The sequence below is a fragment of the Miscanthus floridulus genome, chromosome 18, assembly GCF_019320115.1.
Source record: "Miscanthus floridulus cultivar M001 chromosome 18, ASM1932011v1, whole genome shotgun sequence".
Taxonomy (NCBI): domain Eukaryota; kingdom Viridiplantae; phylum Streptophyta; class Magnoliopsida; order Poales; family Poaceae; genus Miscanthus; species Miscanthus floridulus.
The window spans coordinates 28,007,472-28,032,475 of NC_089597.1; the positions used below are offsets into that span (position 1 = coordinate 28,007,472).

General features: G+C 50.1%; 1 pseudogene; it reads right to left on the reverse strand.

Moving 5' to 3' along the window:
• LOC136523563 (uncharacterized) overlaps positions 1-22,506 on the reverse strand; it is a 39,175-nt pseudogene extending 16,669 nt beyond the window's left edge.
• Between the last annotated feature and the right edge of the window lie 2,498 nt (positions 22,507-25,004).

Consider the following 25,004-nt stretch of genomic DNA (forward strand, 5'->3'; position numbering starts at 1 on the left):
AAGCAAATGAAGATCATGACATGAAGATGGCGATGCCATGGTAATGATTAAGTGCTTGGAATGGAAAAAGAAGAAAGAGAAAAACAAAACGTTCAAGGCAAAGGTATAAATTGTAGGAGCCATTTTGTTTTAAGTGGTCGAGACACTTAGCGAGTGTGATCACATTTAGGATCAATAGACGTACTATTAAGAGGGGTGAAACTCATATTGAAATGCGGTTGTCAAAGTGCCACTAGATGCTCTAACTCATTGCATATGCATTTAGAATCTAGTGAAGTGCTAACATCCTTGAAAATGTTTGTGAAAATATGCTAACACATGTGCACAAGGTGATACACTTGGTGGTTGGCACATTTGAACAAGGGTGAAGAAGATAGAGTTGAAAACGAGTTAGTCACACTGGTCATAGAGTGACCGGACGCGTCCGGTATGGAGATCGGATACGTCCGGTATGTGGCTCAGGACTGAACTGCACAGTGCGACCGGACGCGTCCGGTCGCCACACCGGATGCGTCCGGTATGAATCTGCATGGTCAGTGTTCAATAGTGTAGTTGATCGGATGCTGGCAGCGTCCGGTCCAGAGTGACCGAACGCGTTCGGTCGAGTGTGGATGCTTACTGTACTTGACCTGACGCTGAGGCTCAGCGTCCGGTCAGTTTCTAATAGACGCATTCGGTCGGCCCTGGTGGCTTACTAGACTCGACCGGACTCGGCGGCTCAGCGTCCGGTCATTTGTAGTTCTGTGTCCGGTCTGAGCGTCCGATCGCATGAAAGTGTGGGCTACAATGGTTACCTTGTCTTGAACTAGACACATGGTGGTCTAGGAGAGACCGGACGCGTCCGGTCGACCTACCGGACACATCCAGTATTCACGAATGGAGCGTCCGGTGTAGCGCCCGATGCTGTGTCCGATCGACGCGCAGTCAGCCCGATAATTGAGCCAACGGCTCTATTTCATGGGGGCTTCTATTTAAAGCCCCATGGCCGGCTCAAGCTCACCCTCTTGGGCATTTACATTGACATAGCAACCTTGTGAGCTTAGCAAAAGTCCTCCCACTCATTTCCATCATAGATTAAACATCTTTGTGAGATTGGGAGAGAATCCAAGTGCATTGCTTGAGTGTTTGCATCTAGAGGCACTTGATGTTTGTGTTTTGCTACGGGATTCGCTTTTTACTCTTGGTGGTTGTCGCGACCTAGACGGCTTGGAGCAGCGAGGATCGTCGAGCGGAGGGTGGTGATTGTCTCCGGCTCCGATCGTGGTGATTGTGAGGGGTTCTTGACCTTTCCCCGGTGGAGAGCCAAAAGGTACTCTAGTGGATTTGTCATGGCTTGTGTGATCCTCATCTTGTGTTGGTTGTGTGGCACCCTATTGAGGGTTTGGCGTGTGATGCCAATTAGCGCGTGAACCTCCAAGTGAGTGAATCGCCACAACAAGGAGTAGCTTGCTGGTAAGCAAGTGAACCTCGGTAAAAAATCATTGTGTTCATCCTTTGATTCCGAGGTGATTGGTCTTTATTGTTATTTACTCTTGTGATTGATTGGTTCCTTCATCTACACGGCGGTATAACTTTCTTGATCACTCTCTTTATATTACCGCAAACTAGTTGTCAAGCTCTTTAGTGTAGTTAGTTGTGAGAGCTTGCTTGCTTGGTTGGTGTGGCTCTTTAGTTAGCCTTTGAGAGCATACTAACATAGAGTAGTGTTATAGCTATTGTAAGAATAGATTCTACCTAAACTAGAATTGTGATAGGTGGCTTGCATTTTGAGTAGGCTAGTGCAACACTTGCTTCGCCTCATAATTGTCTAACCCTTTTGTTAAGTGTTGTTGTAGAAATTTTTATTAGGCTATTTACCCCCTCTAGCCATTAGGACCTTTCAAGAGGCCCTCGCGCATGCATAGGAGCACGGTGAGGAGCTACAACAAAGGCGGTAGAGCTAGCCACCACCTGCGCTGGCACACTCAGCGCAGCACGCTGCGCCACGGGCATGTAACCCGGCGAGCGGTGCCCGAGGTCACGCCTACTAGGTCCAGCGCAATATCATGGACGGAGGAAACGATCCCCCATAGTTCGCTCGGGCTGGCTAGAACATCGCCGCTGTGGCGATGCTCCTGTGTGGCCTTCCCGAGCCTGATGACCCCTAGGAGCAGGCAATCCACCAAAACCTTCGGGCGCTGGTGGAAACCACCGCCGTCCAATAGGCGGAGAGCTCCACGTCGCGACACTAACTCGTGGCCTCTCTCCCCACCATGGGAATGGGGGTGCACCAGTCAAATCGCTCTATCCGCTCACCACTATAGTCATCGGGTGTGGAACTGGGGGCCATAGCTGCACCACGACCTAACCCGGTGCCCGCTCGACACCGGCCACCTTTGCACGAATGGCTTGGGCCAAACCAAGACACTCGCAGCGTCATCAACAATCAGCGTCAACCTCGGCGTGATGATGACGTCCATCATGGGGCGATGAGAGCAGGCAGCATGGGCCCCAGCCGGACCATCGAGGGGAGCGGGGATACGCACCTTAGGCATGGTCGCTAACCAGATGACCGGAGTCCTAGCTCAGATGGCCGGAGACCACATGGTCATCGCATTTAGAAAGCGTCATTCCCACAGCGCTTCCGACCACCTACCGACATCGCCAAATACATTGGGGAAACAAATCCTAGCATATGGCTTGAAGACTTCCAGCTCGCCTACCGAGACGGAGAAGTGGATGATGACCATTTTATCATTCAATACCTCCCCATCTGTGTGGGGGAGCATGTTCGAGCATGGCTCGAATTCCTCCCGCCTAATAGCATCTACAACTGGACGGATCTCAAGAGGATCTTCATCAGGAATTTCCAGGGGATGTATGTCCATCCTAGGAATTTCTAGGACCTCAAGAGCTGCCAGCAGGAGCCCAACAAGTCCGTATGGGATTACATCCATAGGTTCTCAAAACAATGCAACTCCCTTCCTGATGTCGTTGACACGGACATCATCAACACGTTCCTCTCTGGGACAACCTATGAGTCCTTGATCCACATGCTCGGCTGTCTGAAGCCCTGTACCACCCGTGACCTACTCGATGTCACCATGAACCATGCCTCCAGTGAGGAGGTGGTCGGAGTGGTCTTTAGTGGAGGCTAGGACAAAGGCAAGGCCAAGCGCAAGGACCAAGATGAGGGCCCCTCCACGCAATGGGGCAAAAAGAACAAGAAGGATTTGCGCCGATCGGCCAACTTTGCATTGGTCGCCATGGCCGATCGTGTGGGGAAGCAGCCCCAGCAGGGCCAGTCCGACCACTTCGACAAGCTCATGGAGAGCCCATGCACCAACCATGCCTACCCTGTCAAACACCTCTACAAGGATTGTGAACTCCTCAAGCGCTTTCTACGATAGGCCGATGAACCAAAAGAAGGAAAGGGCAAGGAGGCAGCGGCCAAGAAAGGAGTTGTGGTAGGCAAGGATGGGGATGGCTTTCTCAATCCCGAGGCATGCCTCATGATCTTTGGGGGATCTGATGCCATCTACTCCAAGCACCAGCACAAAGTGCGCTACAGAGAGGCATGTGTCGCCGAAATGATCGTCCCCTCTTTCCTTAGCTGGTCAGAATCTTTGATCACTTTTGATCAGAGAGACCATCCTTCCCACATTATCAGACCGGGTCACTACCCACTCATCGTCGACCCCATTGTCTACAAGAAGCGCCTCACCAAGGTGCTAATGGATGGAGGGAGTGGCCTCAACATTCTCTATGTCGACACCCTCGACGCCATGCACATCCCCTGGTCAGAGCTCCGCCCAGTGAGCTCTCCCTTCCATGGCATGATCCTAGGGACGCAAGCATACCTGCTCGGCCAGATCAACCTGCCCATCACATTTGGTGACTGAGCCAACTTTTGCTCGGAGGTCCTCACCTTCGAGGTGGTGGACTTCCTAGGGTCCTACCACGCCATCTTGGGGCGGCCATGCTACGCCAAGTTCATGGTGATCCCCAACTACACCAACCTCAAGTTGAAGATGCTAGGACCAAATGATGTCATCACTATGGGTAGCACCTTTTTGCATGCCTACATGTGCGACCGCCAGCATTACAAGCTCACCACCGCCATCATCAACTTAGCCGAGCTTCCTCAGCTTAGAAATTCATCAACTCCAATGGTCCAAGACTGCAACAAGCCAACCTCCTCGACTACCTTCCACCCAATCGAGGAAACTAAGGCGGTGGGGATCGACCTCACCGACCCAATCAAGATGGTGTGGATCGGGGCCAAGCTCTCGGCCAAATAGGAATGCGAGCTCGCCGATTTTCTATGCGCCAATCACGATGTCTTCACATGGAAACCTTCTGACATGTTGGGCATACCATGGGAGGTTGCCGAGCACACATTACACGTTGTCCCGGGCTCAAAGCCCACCAAGCAACGATTGTGTCGCTTTGATGATGAGAGGCACAGGGCCATAGGCAAGGAGATCACCAAACTCCTGGCAACTGGGTTCAGCAAGAAGGTATACCACTCCGACTGACTTACCAATCCTATTCTTGTTAAAAAGAGGACCGGGAAATGGAGAATGTGCGTTGATTATACTAGCATCAATAAGCCGTGTTTGAAGGACCATTTTCCTTTGCCATGCATAGACTAGATAGTTGACTCCACCTCAGGATGTGAAATCCTCTCATTTTTGGACGCCTACTTAGGCTACCACCAGATCACGATGAAAGAGTCTAACCAGCTCGCAACTTCATTCATCACCCTGTATGGTTCGTACTGCTACATAACCATGCCTTTTGGTCTAAAGAACGTTGGTGCAACCTATCAACGGTGCACGCAGCAATGCTTAGCCAACCAAATCGATTCGCTCGACCAGCCTGACCAAGTCAAGCGGCCAAAGCCAACAATCGCCGTCTATGTTGATGACATAGTAGACAAAACGGCTCAAGCTTGTGACCTAATCGTGAACTTGGTCGCAACGTTCGCGAACCTCTAAAGGTTCAACATCAAATTGAATCCCGAAAAATGTGTTTTCAAGGTTCTGAAGGGGAAGCTGCTTGGACACATCATGTCCAAACGTGGCATCGAGGCCAACCCTAAAAAATCATGGCCATCTCCAACATGGGCCCTATACATAATGTCAAGGGCGTACACAGGCTCACTGGCTATTTGGCTACCCTAAGCTGGTTCATCTCCCGGTTAGGCAAGCGGGGGATGCCTCTCTACAAGCTTCTCAAAAAGACGGACGCGTTCGTCTGGACTGGGAAAGCACAACAGGCTTTGGAAAGCCTCAAAACATCACTGACGTCGGCCCCAATCCTTGTCGCTCCTGAATAGGGAGAACCGCTCCTCCTCTATGTCGCGGCAAGCAACCACATGGTGAGCGCCGCCCTAGTCATAGAAAGGGAGGAGCCAGGACACCGCCTGAAGGTCCATCGACCCATATACTTCATCGACGAGGTACTCACGGACACTAAGGTTCAGTACCCCTAGGTGCAAAAACTTCTATACGCTGTGTTGATGGTGACCCAGAAGCACCTACACTACTTCACTGACCATAATGTCTTGGTTGTCACTTCATACCCGCTAGGAGAAATCATCCACAATCGTGACGCTGTGGGATGAATCTCTAAGTGGGCACTCAAGCTAATGGGCCACGACATCAGGTATATCCCCCGCACTGCTATTAAGTCTCAGGCTCTCATGGACTTTGTCGCCAAATGGATGGAGGTCTAGCTCCTGACCCCAGACGTCACCCATGAGTACGGGACAATATACTTCGATGGGTCTGTAATGGCGCCCAGCTCGGGGGCTAGAGTGGTTCTTATCTTCCTGAACAGGAGCAGGCTCTGCTATGCAATCCGCCTCCATTTTTTGGCCTCAAATAACACCGTGGAATATGAGGCCCTCATCAATGAACTGCGCATCACCATCGAGCTCCACGCTACGCGGCTATACGTCCACGATGACTCAAAATTGGTCATCGACCAAGTCATGAAGGAATCTTCCTGCAAAAGCCCCCTCATGGCAGCATACTACCAAGAGGTGCACAAGCTTGAAGACAAATTCCAGGGGGTCGAACTACATCATGTCCCTCGAAAGGACAACGATGCCACCGATTTTCTCATAAAATTGGCTGCTAGATGGGTTCCGTCTCTAGATGGGGTCTTCATCAATGACCTTCACGAGCCATCTGCCCGCATCCTAGAAGGTCCAATCTAGACACACCCCGATGCCAATCTAGCACTCAGGGGCTCTGACCTCGGTGCCTCCATGACATCGTCGCCCATCGACATCTCCGTGGTAGCACTCAATCAAGCCGACTGAAGAGCACCGCTACTCACCTACCTCATCGAGGAGATTCTCCCACCAGAGAGGACTAAAGCGTGATGAATCACTCAATGCGCTAAGATGTTCATCGCATTTAGTAATGAACTTTACAAGCGAAGTCCATCGAGAGTACTCATGAAGTGTGTCCCTACCGACCAAGGGAAACAACTCCTCCTCGAGGTCCATGCTGGAATCTACGGACATCACGTGGCCCTAAGGTTGTTGGTTGGAGAAACCTTTTGCCAAAGTTTTTACTGGCCCATCGTGCTATGAGATGTAGAGGAGGTCGTCTGCAGGTGTGAGGGATGCCAGTTCTACGCTCGGCAAACTCATTTGCCGACACAGGAGCTTCAAACCATCCCCATCACCTGACCAATCGTGGTCTAGGGCCTCAACATTGTAGGATCCCTCAAAAAGGGCCCGGGTGGCTTCACCCACCTACTCATAGCGGTGGACAAATTCACCAAGTGGATAGAGGCGAAGCCCAACACCAACATTCGCTTGGAAGAGACAGTCAAATTCTTCCTTGACATCATCTACCGTTTCGGTGTTCCTAAATGTATCATCACTGATGATGGAACTAACTTCACCGGGAAGAGGTTCCTGGACTTCTGTGATGGATACGGCATCAGGATCGACTGGGCCTTGGTCGGACATCCATGTACTAACGGTCAAGTCAAAGGGGCCAATGGCATGGTCCTCTAAGGACTTAAGCCATGCATCTTCGACTGACTCAATAAGTATGTCGGGCGATGGGTTGCAGAAGTCCTAGTGATCCTCTGGAGCCTGAGAATGACCCCAAACCAATTCATAGGGTTGACACCCTTCTTTCTGGCCTACGGAGCTAAAGCAGTGTTACCATCTGACCTCGACCATGGCGCCCCAAGAGTGAAGGCCTTCGACCAAGACTGAGCCGCAGAGGCTCAGCAGGACGCGGTCGACCTGCTCGAGGAGGCTTGTGAGACGACCGTCATCTGCTTCGCTCGCTATCAACAAACTCTCCACAGGTACCATGAAAGAAAAATCAGAGGGAGGATCCTCGAGGTTGGTGATCTCGTGCTCCAAAGAATCCAATCAACCAAGGAGAAACATAAACTCTCTCCACCATGGGAAGGACCTTATACGGTGACTAAGGTGATCCGACCAGGCACCTACCGACTGAAGGATGACAATGGCAATGTTCTCACCAACACATGGAACATCCAACAGTTACGTCGTTTCTTCCCTTAAAGCTCGGTCTTACCATTTTCTTTCATTCAGCGTTTGCTTCTACAAGCAGCCCAGCCCGAGCACTCTCGGCCTGGGTCGCTCGAGGGCTCCACGAGGGTGTGATACCACCTCTCTTTTTTACTATCATATAGTAAATACTTTTTCACCCAAACAAAAGGGTAGTCCATTCCTTTAAATTACGCTACGTAACTTATGTTTTAAACTCCCGACCGATCACACCCCGCCATGACCTACGATTACGAGCAGATGAGCCTTGCGGGCCACACCCGGGTTCTTAAGGTTGTAGCCTACGGGTCAAATGGGCAGGTGCAAAAAAGAAAGGATAAAAACAAAGCTATGCTAGGGTAAAAGCAAGGAATGGATGGGACAAGCTTCCCCTTACGAAGTGATTCCATCACAAAATGAAATTAAAGTATTCATGAATACAAAAAAATATTCACACAGGGGCTCCCCCATGAATTTATCTTTTACACATATTGACTGTTTCTACTCTAAATTCTATTGTGGCTGCCCGGTGGCATCGGCTAACGGCTCGGTCGACAAGGATAAGGGCCACTCACTTTCCGACGGGATGACGTGCGGCTTGGTCGGAGGTGGGACGACGCTCGCTTCCGACCTGATCTCCACTCCATCCATAGGCTAGATGACATCTCCTTGATGTATGCCTTTAGCCATGCTCAAACGGCGAGCCTCCATCACTCACTGCATGGAGACTTGCTCGGCAACCATCTGTGCGTATGGCACCAAGCTCTCCCTGAGCGCATGGATGACATCCGCGCTCCAGCCGTCAGCATACCCTCTGCAGATGGTAGTGAAGTCTAGGTCTGGGTGGTGCATCGCCATCGAGGTCAGCTCCCTCGACATTCCGTAGAACATCCCATAGGAGATGAGCGCCCGAACTTCGTTCGAGACCTCCACCAGCTGGATGGCGGGCGTACTGGTGCTCGGCACTGACCCGAACACCTCAGAGAAAACCACCTGGACAACATTGTGGAACTAGTTGAGCACCCCCTCGAGAGCACCTCACTCTTCAAGGGACTTGGCTAGCGCCTCCACACTCCGACCAATCACCGCCTTGGTTGTCTCCAGCTCGCGCTCTAGAGAACCAATTTTTTGCCTAGTTCTGGAAAAAGGACGACAAGTTCAAAAGCAAAGGAAGGGAAAAACCAAGACATCAACCAAAGACGGAATAGGTACATACTGAGGCAGGTGTTTTTGACGATGGAGAGCCCTTCCTCTTGCTAGGTGACCTTCTCAAGTAGTCGAGCGTTCAACTCCTCCACCCTAAGCACCTGCCCCTAGAGCGTGAGCACTTCCTGATCAACCTTCGACCGGGCCCTCTGCTCTGTCTCTAGAGCCTCCAAGGACTTCTGGAGCGCCACCACAGTCTCCGCCAGGTGGACCTTTGCTGCGTCGAGTCCCCGCTCAGTGGTAGTCGCCTGTTCCACCATGAGCAGTTCCGCCGCCCACGCTCCCCTCGCCTCGGCCGCCCGGTCTTAGGACTCACGGTGGGTGGATTCCAGATGGAGTTCAAGCTCATCGACCCACCATGATATAGCAGCTTCCTGCTCCATCTGACCATGTTCCTCCCATAGGAAACGAGACTTGCAGATCCATGTCGCCTCTAACTCCTAAAAAGCGAGAAGCAAGCACGCTGAGACAACCAATGGAAGACTCGGGAGTCGAGGACAAACGCTAAAAACATAGAAGGTTTACCTCGGCGATGCATGGCAGGTGGATTGAGACCACCTAATAGACAAGCTCAACCCACTCCAAGGCCTCCTTGAGCTTTGCCTTGGTTTGGGTGAGATCGGACTCCATCGACAGTCCTCTCTCCTCCAACAAGTGTTAGAGCATCACCTCCTCCTCATCACGAAGGACAAACTGAGCCTTCCTCGGGTCGCTGGGGCAGGGCCACACTAGCTTGCGGGTCACCCCCAACCCACTAGAAGATCCAGCCACCATAATATTGTGCGACGACCGGACCATAGCCAACTCCTTCGATGACGGGATGGTTCTTGGCTCCACCCTAGTGCCCGCCATGCCAGAGTAGGGGATCTCCACTATCTTGACTCCATGGACCGCTGGTGGATGTTCTGCCTCCAGCCTAGTCACATCTCCTCCTAACCCCTCTAGCTCTGACTAGGAGGGTGAGCCATGTGTTCCTCTACCGGGCGAGGCAGGGAGCTCGATCTCCCTCCTCTCTTCCACCGTGGCTGTTGGGGGGATCGCAAGGGTCACCTCTAACCCAACCTCCGCCATCACCATGGGGATTGACGCCATCACCGCCGTTGCTGCTGCCGTTGTACTCACGACCGGTCAGGAGGACGCAACCCCCAGGAGGGAAGGTCGCACCACCGCCAGTATGCTTTCCCTGCCGCTCGTCGTGACTCGCTATAGGCTGGGTCTCCACTCCTTCCACATGGGAGGTGGGGCAATGCCTAGTCCCATCAATCCCTGGCCGCTGTCAAATAAGTACAGGTAAGTCACGCTCGGAAAACTCAATTCTGAGATCAAAAGTAACACAGGTGCATACCTAGACGAAAAGGGCAGGGCCCTGAAGCCCTGACCTGCTGGCGATGTGCCCGCTGGACGAGGACCGCTCATGGGTCATGACCCACGCCCCCTTGTATCGACCAAGGGAGGAGCTGACCCAGCCGGTTCCTAATTGGCCCATGAATCGCCATGTCAGCCGGCTCATGGTGCACCCGCTAGGGCAACTGACGGGGCATCTCCCCATTGTGGGTCGCGCGCACGCGTTGACCCCAAAGATGCGGGGGTACGAGCATGCTCCTCTAATTGGTCGGTGTGCCCCACCATGCTCGGAGAAGGGGGACAAAGCCAACGGTGGTATCCGAGCTCGTAGCGTGCTTCCTTGAAACGGGAACATCGCCATGCCTCTTCGCATCCCACCCATCGCTGATGGACGCGGCCGTAGGCTCATAATGCTACCCCGAGCTCACAATGATGCCTCGGTCTTCTTCATCCTCAGAGGTGCTCATGTCACCACCCATCTCTGTGGGCTCCTCTGACTCGAGCTCCACCTCCACGTCGCTCCGGTTTTCACTGGCCCACACTCACTAGGAAATCTCCTTCTCATGCCTCCTCTGAGCCTTCTCAGCTCTCTTCTTCTTCTTAGCAACCGCTATCTCATTCAGAGTGGCATGCCGAGCTGCGCCCTCTGGCCCCCTCGGAAGATGCGGCTAGGATCTATAACCCATGAGTCCCTACGAAATGGATGACTCAAAGTCAAAATACAGGAGAGGAAGAGGGAAAAGGACACGGAATAAGAAGAAGGGAGCATACCATATTGGATAGCTTCATGGCATGAAGAGGTCTGGGCTTTCCTTCAAGGGACTCTTTGTCCCTCAGTTGTAGCACCCGGTTGAGTCGACTCCAAACTTCGTCCTTCGCCAACTCCTCCGGCGACGCGTGGTCAGGATCTGTTGGGCCAGAGTAGGCCCACATCGGCTGCCTCCTCTCCACCAGTAGGGCAACTCAACGATGAAAGAAGGTGTGGAACACCCGCAGCCCATCAAGGTCGTGCTGCACTAGGTTCTGGAGCTCTACCTTGATGACCTCCAGCTTGTTCTATAGACTGGAGGGACCCCACAGCCAGCTCTCCTGCCTCCTCGACCTTCTTCCGATGAATGGTGGGAATGGCATCTTCGCTGGGTTCCTAATATAGAACCACTCCCCATGCCACCCCTGATTGGAGTTGTAGGGGGAGTACGCGGGGTAGGAGCCCGATGGCCTCAACTTCTTCTACAAGGCAAAGCCCCCAACTGGCGTGGTTCTGGGTGGCTTCCCCTCCGACAAGGCTCGCCCGGTGAAGATCCGCCGGAAGAGGTCTATGTGTTGCTCTATCCCAAGGAATGCCTCATAGACGGTGATGAAACCCGCAACGTGCAGCACCCTAGTGGAATTGAGGTGCTGCAGCTCTAGGCCCCACTCGTTGAGGAGCTCGCACAGGAACCAGTGCACAAGATATCCTAGCCCACGCTCATGGAAGGCAAGGAAGGAGACAACCTTGTCGGCCCAAGATTGTAGAATGGCTTCCCCTAGCACAGGATCCCTCTAATGTGCCACCTCCTTCGGCAGGAGCAGCCCCTTCTCGGCGAAGGCGGTCAGCACTGCCTCGTCTATGTTGGATGGTCTCTAGTTCGACATCATGCTCTAGATTCATGAATGGATCGGTGAGTTTTCCTCTCCCTCGCTTTACCCTCTCTCTCCTAGAAATCGCCATGGCGCACGAATGAGCTTGGCGAGGAGGAAGGAGGAGGAGAGGCGGCAGGTGGAGAAAGGAGAAGGAATGGGACGAAAACCCTCTCCCTTCCCCTATTTAATGTGGATAGGCATGCGATGGGACGCGCCCAGCCCAATGGAACGTCGCCCAGTTAAAACAGGATGTGGCCTAGGTTGGGCCCACCAATACCACAACCCAGGCATAGGAAACAAGGTGCAACCACGTGCGAAACAACCCTATGCCTTCCTAGGAAGGGTTTGAAAGGGCCCACCGATGGGATCTCCATCGAGGAAGGACCAACAGGCTACCTGAGTTGATTAGATGTCTTAGGTGATGGCCGAGAGATAGGTAAGGAGCAGTGGAATGCCCCATGTGGGCTACACCATCTATGTCACGAACGATGGACACAGATTCCATTCGGACATATCCGATAAGAGCTCCTCAAACCCATCACTCAAGTCATCAAGGTAACTTTACCAAACCTTCTTCCTTTATTCTCTGATGCATGATCATTCATTCATCCTTTCTCATACACGCATTTACACATTCATTTATACAATCATTCATCCCATACATCCAAAGCATTATATATGCAATTAATGCATCACAACGCTTCATGATGCGTCAAGAAGCGGTAGTTGCCTTATTCAACATGAGCAATGACCGATCGGGGTTCAAAGGTCGGCCAGCGAAGGGCTCGAGGCCACTTTGCATCAAACGAAGCTAGGGGAGGAAATGCAGATGAGCCCCAGCGGCCCTTGCCCGATATGCTCAGAAGCAGATAGGGTCATCTCGACCTTCTCGTTCGATCCTAACCTCGAGCCATGCCCACAGAATCTCCATCGAGGGGAGGCCAGTAGGCCACCTGAGTCAGTCTTTGAAATGACCCAACTATCTGCCAGGAGGTGGGTTAAGGAGCAGTAGAATGCCACATGAGGGTTATGCCGACCCCGTTACGAACGACGGACCCAGATTCTGCTCGAACATGCCCGTAGTGAGCTCACCGAGCGCGTCACTCAAGCCATCGAGGCAAGAGACGTTAGCTAAGCCCCTCTGATTGTGGAAACCATGGATAGGGTAACACACAGAACTAGACCAACCCCTACCAAACCCAATGGGGCTCCGGGGCTTAGGGGCTCGGGTCGCCCAACGCTGACTCAGAAAACCAACCGACCACGTAGGTCACGGGCGGGACAAACACGGGCGAACACCCCGATCGGCAGAAACACAAGAGTCTATGGCCCTAGAAAAGAGTACCAAGATACTCAGCCTCCAACCGACTCACTAGTCAGACGCAAGCTTAGGGGCTACACCCACCTGGTGCGCTCGCGCGCACCCGCTGGCAAAATAAAAAATCCCTGAGACGATTCTACCTGAATTGCCTAGGGGCTCGAGGGCTCCTGTCAGGTTCATAAACCTAGGGTCTCTAATGGGACCTCTTCCTAGCAAAAGCTCGGCCTAACAGACAGCATTACAAATGACGCACAGCTGCTAGGCCGACCTATATACCTAACAACTGGCCAAAAGAGCGATCTAGTCTCCGACCAGAAGGCCTAGTCAAGGAGGGGACGACGCTTGCTTCCGACTCTGACCCGCTTCTCTGACCGGAAGGCCTAGCCAAGGAGGGTACAATGCTCACTTCTGACTTCGACTCGCTTTTCTGATCGGAAGGCCTGGCCAAGGAGGGGACGATGCTCGCTTCCGACTCCGATCGGAAATACACCGAACCTCTACTTATGGCTATTCTCCGACCGGCGCGATCGAAGCCAACTAGGAATGACCTGCTGGGGACGCCCGCTCGGTGAGGACCCAAGAAATCAGGCGAAGCAGATGAGGTAAGGCGCACAAGTCAAACCGTAAGACCGAGAACTATACCCTGCACACCTGCAGGACAGTACTACCAGGCCATGCTAGAAGGGTACTTTGCAACCTTTCAGACATGTCAGAACATGAATAGTGTTGTGGGCGCTGATATTTGCCATACCAGAAAAACACGATGGAACCTGCCACATGCATCTGGGCGTCAACAGTATTGTGGGCGCCGACAAAATGTCTTGTACCCGATGGCATGGGCAACAAGACTAGGAAACACACACACTCTCTCCCCTAACTTATAAGGCCATCCCCTTCACCTATAAAAGGGGATGTGCTCTCTTCTAAAAGGAGGAGGTTCATTCTGACTCTCTCGGCTAAGCTTTAGATATTCTGAGCACCCAAACGGCTCCATGGCTCTAGAACTCTAAAGCTACACAGAACATACATTCCAATACTTAGCACACGTAGGAGCTCTCGTCACTCTTGGCCCTTCAGTCCAGAGTCTGACCAGACCTCTAATAGCCCCCATCTTATTCCCACTCATTTGTAACCCCACAGCAAACTTCGAGCACCTAGGCTCAGGAATAAAGTCGTCGACCGACTCAAACTGGACGTAGGGTACGTTGCCTGAACCAGTATAAACCATGTGTCATTGAGTGCTAGGCCACATCCGATCACAATGTACAACAAAACGACAAATATTTACTTGTTGGTCACTTTTCGCACCGACAGGGGGTGTTTGGTTTCCCCCTCCTAAAGTTTAGTCCTTGCCACATCGGATGTTTGACATTAATTTGAAGTATTAAATGTAGACTAATTACAAAAATAATTGCATAGTTTGAGACTAATTTATGAGATGAATCTATTAAGCCTAATTAGTTCATGATTTGACAATGTGGTGCTACAGTAAACATGTGCTAATAATGGATTAATTAGTCTTAATAGATTCATCTCATGAATTAATCACGTCTTCTATAATTAGTTTTATGATTAGCCTCCGAACACTCGATATGACTCTCAATGTGACATCTTCTAAACTTTAGTCCCCAGATCCCAACACCCCCTGGGCCCCGTACACCAAGCCACTAGTCGCACATTGCCCCATTCTTCACTGTCTCGCACGCATAGGTGTTGTCCCTTCCCGCCGTTCCAATTCGCCGATCTGCATTTGCTGATTCACTGTCGCCGGATGCACCATGCCTCCCTATCGATCTTGCCCATCTTGCATCGCCTGCGATGCTCGACTGCTTCAGTGCCAGCGCCACTGTGCCACCATGCTCGAATCATCGCTAGACAGCTCTATGAGCCCATGACCTATACTACACCTTCTAGCCTTCTGGGCGCGTGCCACCACCTCTAACTCTAGGTGCACGCGACGATGAGGCTCAGCTAGATAAAGTCATTCCCTACGTGTGCATGTCAGCGCGATGCCGATGCTGCTTGCTAGTGTAAACTGACGCCAAGGTCGATGAAAAACCTTGTGTTTGTTAGTCATGCAAATGTTACTGAAATGTATCGACACATGAATCTAAATAAGAACCCAGGATCGATTTGCAACATGACTTGCGAATGGAAGGCACATTCCATCGCTCGATCGTAAAGAGAAGAATACAACAACATAACAAGGGGTTGTTCTGATCTAAGGCTAAAAATTAGCCCACCTTCTGAAAATGGATGAAACATGGGGGAATTATAGGCTACAAGGGCTATGGATTCTAACCACCAATTGACCTCTCCAATTGCTCTTAGGCTACATCAATGAAATGGGTATGCAGCGCAGTGCCACCTCTCACAGTTGGCTTGCGTGCTTTACCGTGATCGCCGGCTCAATGAAATGGGTATGCGTCACGCCGAACCCGAGACGCGCGGCGATGGCCGGCTTGAGCATAGCCTCTGGGTTGGCCTCCACGGCGTCGCCTAGGCACGACCACATCCTGGCGTACACCACCCACACCCCATCCTCCTCTGGGCTCCATGCCACCATCATGGCCACCGAGCCTAGCTGCCCCGGCCGCACCCACGGCATCACCAGCCGCCGCCGCCAGAACTCGAAGTCCCCGTCCACCCGGAACACCACAAACGCCGACAACACCAGCGTCGGTCTCCCCATGTCGACGCCCACCGCCTCCATCCACTTCCCACCATCTCAGAACACCCCCTTGCATGCCTCCATCCATCCACCAGCTCGTCAAACTGCTCTAGCCGGAACACCTCCGCGATGGCCACGCGTGCCATCGCCGCCATGTCGGCCAGCGGGGACAAGGAGATAGCGTCCACGGTGGCCTCCCTTGACTCGTATGTGACCACATTACTAACATAGCATCTCAGCGTGTCTGTGTCGTATTAGGCAGGGTCATGGTGTGGCCGGACGTCGACAAGCCACATGAGGCGGCAGTGCGTGTCAGAGCCGCCAATGGCCATGGCGAGCAGCTTCCAGACGTACGCGGATAGGGCCTCTAGGCGCGTGGCGCGGTGAGCGGCGGTGGTTGACGTCGGCCACGGAGACCACGTAGATGCGGCGCATGAGGGTAGCCACTAGGAGAGAGTTAGGGAGCTCACCTTGATAGGCTATATAGGATCATTAGGGGTAGATCTAGTGGGTGATTTCTTGTTAAACAACAAGAACAACCTCCGGATGAACAAACTGAAGAGAGAGAGGCACAGGGGTTAGACCATCGTTGTTGGTGGATGTGGAGCCCACCATCGATGATGTCGGTGAAGGAGTGGCAGTGGCGTCCGGCGGTGGTGTCATAGTCGAACGCAGTGTAGTGCAGGCGTGGTCCAGTGGCGACGACAAAGGCAGTGGCGCTTCCTGTTGATAGGTTCTTAGGAACAACTGGGAGTCGATCTTGTGGTTTGATTCATTTCTATTTGGCTTAAAACAACCAACAACATGAACTGGAGAGAGAGGGAGAGAGAGAGCAGAGTGCCATACCTTTGGGCTTGGCAAAGAAGGAAGAAATTGCCATGGCAGTGGTGATGTAGTGAGGGGCGATGGTGGCACGACGTCATAGTCGAATGCCGTGTAGAGGAGGTGCGGTCTAGTGGTGATGTAGAGGCGATGGTGAAGTCAGTGGCGGCTTCCCATCGCTGGTAGCACCGTCTCTCTTGATTGGTTAGCGTTAGGGTTTCTTTGTAGGAGGGTTGCGGCGGCTCAGGTCAACCTCATAGCTGGAGCCCTGGCCCCCACCTCCCTTTATGGTGCTGTGCGATGGGGGGCCACCAACCATGGAGCGGTTGGGCGCCCCCAATTAGGGCGCTGATCCAAGGGTCCAATTGGTCGTTGGGCCAATTGGTGGAGATCAAACTAACATTCTCCCCCTTGATCTCACATTATTCCTTAAACTTAACTTACTTACTTTATCTTGTTCCCATTCCATCACAGATCGGTGCATAGAACGTGTCTCATCATCACAGTTTGTTGCCATTAGATTAAACAGCTACAATGCACCTCTCTGTTTTGAAACAGATACTCAACTAGGCCCTTAGTATTCAGAAATCATAGGCTTTCCCATAAACCCATGTCGACTATATGTTCTCTGAACGCACTAGGTGGTTAGCCTTTGGTAAGCGGATCCGCAAGTACTCACTTGGTACTTATGTGCTCAATTCTTTCAACATGATTCTGGATTTTCTCCTTTACAACATATACCTTAGTGTCAATGTGTTTGGCAGCACACTTGACTTATTGTCTTAGGAGTTAACTTACTTTAAATGGTTATTGTTGTTGTCTACCATTATTAAATCTGGGTACAAATTCCCTTAACCTCCTTTTGCCTGTTCCTTAAGCCTCATGTCAAGCTATACTATGGTATGCATCACTGATGACACCACAAATGTTTCTTTGGAGCTCTTCACAATAATACTCCAACTGCGAGTGTTAGCAACTGCTATGGATTTTACTACATATCTCGCCAAAACTTAACATTTATACCCACAACTATTTGAGAGTACTTGCCCTTTCTTACTCAGCATGAGGCCTATGATACTTTGCAAAATTGCAAGACATTTTCAACTCCATTCCAGTGATCTATATCTGGACTGGACTTCTGCCAAAATATCCCGGATACATAAACTGTGTCAGGGTAAGTCCTTACTTGTACTTGTATACTCATCAAGCTTCCAACAGTTGCAGCATATGGAACCATGTTCATTTGATCGATCTCATATCGGTTCCTGGAATACTTAAAGTTTCCATAACTATTACCCTTGACTATAGGAGCAGGCGTATGTTTACTCGCATGCATACTTTATTTCTCTAGAATTTTTTCTAAGTATGCCTTTGCGATAGTCCTAATACCCCATTTTCTTCTATCTCGTTGAATTTCGATTCCTCGAATCAATGACGCTTCACTAAGATTATTCACATTGAAACTTGAGGACAAAACTTCTTCTCCAATGACAGATTAACATCACTACTAATGAGTAGAACATCATCTATTCACAGGATGTGGAAAGTGAATTTTCCATTCTTGAGCTTTGCATAAACGCTATTGTCCTTCTCATTTTCTTTAAAAACCTAAACTTTCTTATATTTTCATCAACTTCAAATACTACTGTCTAGAGACCTACTTTTGACCCATAAATGGATTTCTATAGGTGACATCTCATATGTTCTTTTCTTCCATGACAACCTTTTGGGTTACTCCATGTAAACGTTTTCATATAAATCCTCATTGATGAATGTCGTCTTTACATCCATCTGATGTAACTCTAAATCGTAATGTGCCATTAACACCATTATAATTCTAAAAGAATCCTTACATAAGACTAGAGAAAAAACTCTCATTGTAATCTATTCTTCTCTTTGCTTAAAGCATATTGCCATAAGTCATGCTTTATATCTTTCTACGTTCCTTTTGAAGTCACATTTTTGTCTTGTAGACCTATTAACAGCGTACTGTTTGGGCTCCATTAGGAATTACTTCTAAGTCCCAAACATCGTTGGTACTCATCGAATTCATTTCAACTTTATTTCTTTCTACATTCCCTTTAGAGTCACATTTTGTCTTATAGACCCATTAACAGCCTACTATTTTGGCTCCATTAGGAATTACTTCTAAGTCCCAAACATCGTTGGTATTCATCGAATTCATTTTAACTTTCATAGCTTCTTGCCATTTAAATGAGTAAAACGCTTCTCATGCCTTCTTCAAATGAGGTGGGATCACCCTTCATTTGAATTTCTTTACTAACGTAGACTTTATAGTCATCAGAAAACTTGTTTACTAATTCTTTGAGACCATCTGGGCCTCAGCTATTTTCCTATCGAAACTTTAAAAAGTCCAAGAATTTAGCTATTTCTCTGCTTAGGGGTATCATTGTTGTAACCGTTGTACTCCTCCGATGGTCACATTCATCTTAATTAATCTTTATCTCAATCTTAATGAAGAGTATCTTTCTTAATTGATCTTTATATTTTTTCTCCCTCTCAAAATATGGCATGAACTTTACTGCCATAATTTCGATAACTATTCAGAAAATCTATAAACGAGGAGACACTTATAACTTACTTCATTCACATGATTGTGTCACATAAACAAAGTTATTTCTTGATCCGTTTAGAAGTACACTTTCCTTAATTCACTTTAAGAACTCAACGAGGTCTTTCATTAGCGATACTTTTGCAAGTCACACTTGCATCTTTTCTTATCTTTTGGTTAGTATTGACCATGACTATGCATTTCTTTTGTGCCAAGGTCAAAACTAGGATAGCATAAGAGCTACCCAAATTTCTCTCGCTATGCGGGATACAAAACATGTGAATCATCACAAAACTTCTCCCGTCATGATGGATGGACTAGCATAATTACTATGCCAAAACCTTTCCCCACGCAGAATACATTTATATGAAAACTTAGCCATGACGACTAAAACATTCACTTATACTTTATTTTCTAATTAAATCTTTTCGTTGGTTCCAATTTAATTAGAAAATTAATAAACTAATAAAAATTGTCCTGAACTAGTTTGACTCAAGCCTTTTTATTGACATACCCAGCATTGCAGCCCGTTGACATACAGCCGAGTGATATCGTCGAATTAAAACATACAAGGTGCTTCTGCATCAATTATACATCACCATTAGGTAGAAAATAGAATTAATGCATAGAACTCATAAATCAACTTGAAATACATATAACTACTCTTCAAAATTAAATTCTTCCGTTGGTTCAAATTTAATTAGAAGATAATCAACTTCATTGCAGCGAAAACTAAATGAAATACATTCTTTTAGTTCAGGAGCATTTCTTGGTCCTTATCTACTCTTTGAAATTTTCACCACGTTGGTGTAAAATTTACCAAAGATTTTAAATTTCAAACTTAAATTCGTTATAATATTATCATCATCAACGTTGGTCAGAAAATGCAATACCATAATCTTACATAAACTAAAACGGACTACTTCTCTAATTAATTTTTTTTCCGTTGGTTCCTATTTAATTAGAGGATCAACATAATCATAATTTTCTAAATATAACTGTTCTTCAAATTAAATTCTTCCATTGGTTCGAATTTAATTGGAAGATATCAACATTAAACTTTGCAGCGGAAACTTAAAAACATAATTTATCTACTTTTTAGAAGTATTTCTCTTTGCTCATCTACTCTCTGAATAATTTATCCCGTTGGTTCAAAATTGAATAGAGATGAAAAGCTAATCAAAATTCGCTTCTGAATATAAATAAGTAGAAACTTTGCTACTGAAATTAGAAAAACTTAATTCGGCCCAAGGTCGAACGGCGCGGTGCGCCCTCATGCATTCTAGGCATGAAAACCGGCCCAAGGCCCATAGGTACGCTGCGTCCTCCCGCGACCCAGGTCGCAACATGGGCCTAGGCCGGGAAACCGCTTTCCCGCCTCGGCCACATTCAGCCCAAGCGCCGCCGACCGTCGAACTGCATCCGACGGCTGTCCGTTCTTCTTGCTCGAGTAAAACCCCGCCGCGGCGGTTCACCCCTGAATCCTAACTCACTCTCGTCCCCTGCCTCTCTCTCTTCGCTCTTGCGCCGAGCAGGCGTCAGCGGCGACTGCCACGGTGGCGATCGGTGCCGATGAGGAAGACATCTATCGGACCAAGTCTGGCTCCCCTTCCTCCTCTTCCTTTCTCTTCCCTTTCCCTTTCTCTTCCTCAGCGCTGCAGTCAGAGACGACCATGACGCGACGGCAGTGGCAACGGCGGTAAGAGAAACCCGGGTAGGTCCCATCCCCTCTCCGTCCTTCTTCTAAGTTAGGACTACTTCTGATTCTGTGATCTAGGGTTAGGGTTCATTCTTACTATCGGTGGCCGTGGGTCCAAATCCAGCGAGCCATCGTGGTTTCTATCCCACGGCGGAAAACTGACGGTGATGGCAAGGTAAAATCCTACCGTCTCTGATCTAGGGTTAGGTTTAGGATTTGGGGAATTTAAAAAACTGTTCATCTCCCAAGACTTAGATCTACACCTTAGAAAAGTCTGGCTCTGGTACCATTGATAGGTTCTTAGGAACAACTGGGAGTAGATCTTGTGGGTTGATTCATTTCTATTTGGCTTAGAACAACCAACAACATGAACTAGTCGAACGCCGTGCACTGGAGGCGCAGTCCAGTGGCGATGCAGAGGCGACGGTGAAGTCGGTGGCGGCTTCCCGTCGCTGGCAGCACTGTCTCTCTTGATCAGTTAGCGTTAGGATTTTTTTAGGAGGGTTGTGGCGGCTCAGGTCAACCTCGCAGCTAGAGCCTCGGCCCCACCTCCCTTTATGGTACTATACAACGGGGGCCCACCAACCATGGAGCGGTTGGACGCCCCCGATTAGAACGTTGATCCAAGGGTGAGCCAATTGGTGAGGATCAAACTAACACCCGTCGCTCACAGCGCTCTCTTGATCGATTAGGGTTAGGTGGGGAGTGACGGGCGTTCTCTTGATCGGTTAGGGTTAGGTGGGGAGTGACGGCTACGGTGAACCTCATGTCTCAAGCTCCAGCCCCATCTTCTGTTTGTAGTGCTGCGCGATAGAGGCCCACTGCCTTACGGGTGGATGCCCCCATCAGGACGCGAGTCAATGTCCGACTCGATCGTCGAACCAAGCCGGGTGAATCGAGCCGGGTGGAGATCGATCTATCACCCTCGACGCGTACCGCGTGAAATCGGCGTCCAATAACGGGCTGTGCGGGCGCCGCGGCGGCGAGCTCGGCCGGAAGAGTGAGGCACGACCGTGGTGGGGCTCCCACGAGACGCCGCCGGTGTGCAGCAGCTCCGCCCACGCGGCCTGCTGCGCCGTCAGGCCGTGGCCGTCCACCAGCAGGTGGTTGGTCCCCACGAGGGCGCGAAGCCGCCACACGCGAACCGCACAAGCTGCAGCGACAGCGCGAGGCCAAGCTCGAAGGGCACCGGGATGTTCCCGAGCGAGCGGTCGGCATCCGCGAAGTCGACGTCGGCGAGCGCCACCGCGGCGTCGGCGACCACGAGCTCGGCCCAATCAAGAACCGGGCACGTATGGCTGGGCTTGACAATAAACGAATTTTATTATCAGCACCGAGCTGTTAGGAGTACGAAAAGCTCCCAGATTACAAAATCCATTACATTCCTTAGTGGGCATGAGGAACTGTGCCCCTGATTGGAGCAAATTACAGCAGGAGGCATCATAGAAGAATTTGATTGCAAGGCCTGTAGTGCCTGCTTGGCAACCAGATCGGCAGTTGTATTTAGCTGTCTTGCAATCTTGTAGATTTTGTGATGTCTGCCTGCATTTGATGCGATGAACCTGTTGGTGAAGCTCTTAATTCTCCAGTCAGGTGGAGAGAACTCATTTCCATTGAAGAAGGTCACTAGAGACTGATCATCAGAGAGGTAATTCGGGCTCTGCATGTTGAGATGAGAGGTGATGAGAGCCGCTAAATCAAGAGCAGCTGCTTCGGCCATCAAAACAGAACCTGCATTAGTGATAGCTGCCTGTATATATATATATGTGGTGGACCGGCTGCGTTTGTGTGTTGTTGATGAAAATTACAAGTCCCGTATTTCTGTGGGTGTGTTGGATATTGTCTGGCTCTGTGGCTGCATCGGCATAACATTCCCAAGAGAGCTGGGAGAGCAATGGTGTAGTTTGGTGGCCTTGGCATAGTTTCCGACTGAAGTCGCCACTGTTCTGCAAGACTCTCACCATTTACTGCACTAAAAGTTAGCATACCTGTGGTCTGTGTGCTGTGGTGTGATCCAAGTGTGCTGGAGTCCGGCTTTTGCAGTCTGCATCTCCATTGGTCCAGCTGCATACCTGTTGTCCCTGCATTAGAGTTGATGTTGTTGTTGATGCCCCCCTGTGGGTTGGGTGGATTCATGTTTGTTGCAGCCGTCGCTCCTATCTGCGTCGTAGAATCCTGTACTTCACCTGCAATTTTGATTGAATAGGCAACCAGCAAGTCTGCTGCGACAACATAATGCACTTGCCAAGGTGTCCAGGTTTTACTATTAAAACGGATATCATTTCTAGCTTTCCAAATATACCACGTATTTGTTAGGACAGTTGTGAAGTGGTTGTCAGAAGTATTTGGACCGAGGATTGTAGCAAGGATTTGTTGGACACCGTCCTACTCATTGGGTACAAGTATTTGGACTGAGGAATGTAAGTATATACTCTCTCTGTCCCTAAAAAAGAGTCGTTACGGGAATCGTGCTGGTCAAACTTTCTCAACTTTGACTAGATTTATAGAAAATACATGCGTGCAACATTTATATCTTCAGATAAGTTTATTATATGAAAGTACTATATTCAACGATCTACCTAATAATACTAATTATATAGTATAAATATTAATATTTTGTTAAATATATTTGGTCAAACTTAAAAGTTGTTGACTTTTTGGGAAGCAAGAATGACTCTCTCGGTGCAGAAAGTGACCAACTAGTAAATATTTGTAGTTTTGCTGTACGTTGTGATCGGAGGTGGCCTACCACTCAATGACACAGGATTTATACTGGTTTAGGCAACGTGCCCTATGTTCAGTCGGGGTCGGTCAGTGACTTTATTCCTGAGTCTAGGTGCTCGAAGTCTGTAGTGGGGTTACAAACGAGAAGGAGAAAGGAGGGGGTATACAAGAGGTTCGGATGGCTCCGACCGGAAGGGTTGCGGTCGAAACTTGGTGGTCCTGCGGTTGTAAGGGGTTGATGTCGATCTAGTGAGTCTGAGCTTTGTGAAGTCGATCTCCCCTCGTTGGAGGGAGCACATCCCCTTTTATAGATGAAGGGGATGACTTTTTACAGGTGAGAGGGAGAGAGTACAGATATTTCTAAGCCTTGCTGCCTACGGTGATGAAAACTAGATAATAGTTGAAGCCCCCCAATACTGTCAATGTCGCTGTAGGATGTCAGATGTGCACGGGGGGTCGAGCTATCTTCTTTAGGAAGGATGGACGCCGGTACCTGCAAATACTTCTGGATGCCTAGTGGCATGTGAGGAGCCGCGCTATGTTCACCCGGTATGGCAAATCGTGGAGCCCATACCGCGATCGATGTCCAGAGACACGTGGGGGGGCTTACCATATGGGAGTTTCTAGCGGCCCCTACAATACTTTGTGTCAGGGTGGCTGCAGAGCACTGTTTCATGCAGGGTATGGTCTCTGGTACAGTGGTTTTGACTTGTGAGCCATGCCTTGCCTTTCTCCGCACATCTTCTGGTTCCTTCCGAATGGGGAGCCCCCGGTCGGATGACTCTAGTCGGCTCTCAGTGCATCGGTCGGAGAAGAGCGGTGAGCAGGCTTTCCACAAGCCCCGGTCGCCGGGTCGGAGTAGGAAGCAACGTTTTGGGCCAAGCCTTCCGATTGGAGAGACTGCTTGGAGACGGCTGGTGCCTGAAGCGAGTGCTCTGGTCGGAGAGGTGGGCCGAAGAAGCTGGCGAGCTGGCGCCTGTTCTTAAGGGTAGACCTTCCGGTCGACGACCGGACTTCCCTTCTGGCCCGCTGTATTTTAGTTTTTTGGGTCGGCCCATGCAATATATGTTGTTTTCCTGGGCCGAGCCCGGGCGTGGAAGACGGTCCTCGAGGGACCCCGGGTTTATGAACCCGACAGGAGCCCCTGAGGCCCCGGGCGATTTGAGCCGAATCGTCCAGGGGATTTTTTTGTCTTGCTGGCGGGTGCGCGCGAGCGCACCCGCGGGTGTAGCCCCCGGGTGGTTCGGGTGGAACCGGCTGGGTGGTTCTTTGTGTTGTGTCTGTGGGTGCGCGTGTTTTGAGTTTTAAGACGTGATTTTGTTTAACCATGGCGTCGTTGTGCAGCCGAGGTGTTTTCAAGCGCGGGGATTGGATTGAGACAGAACTTATTGATCCCGGCGTCGGTGCGCGCCGGGGATCGGGCGAGGAAGTTTAGTTTTGGATGTAACAGAGTTCGATCTTTGGCGTCGGTGCGCGCCATGGGATCGGGTAAGG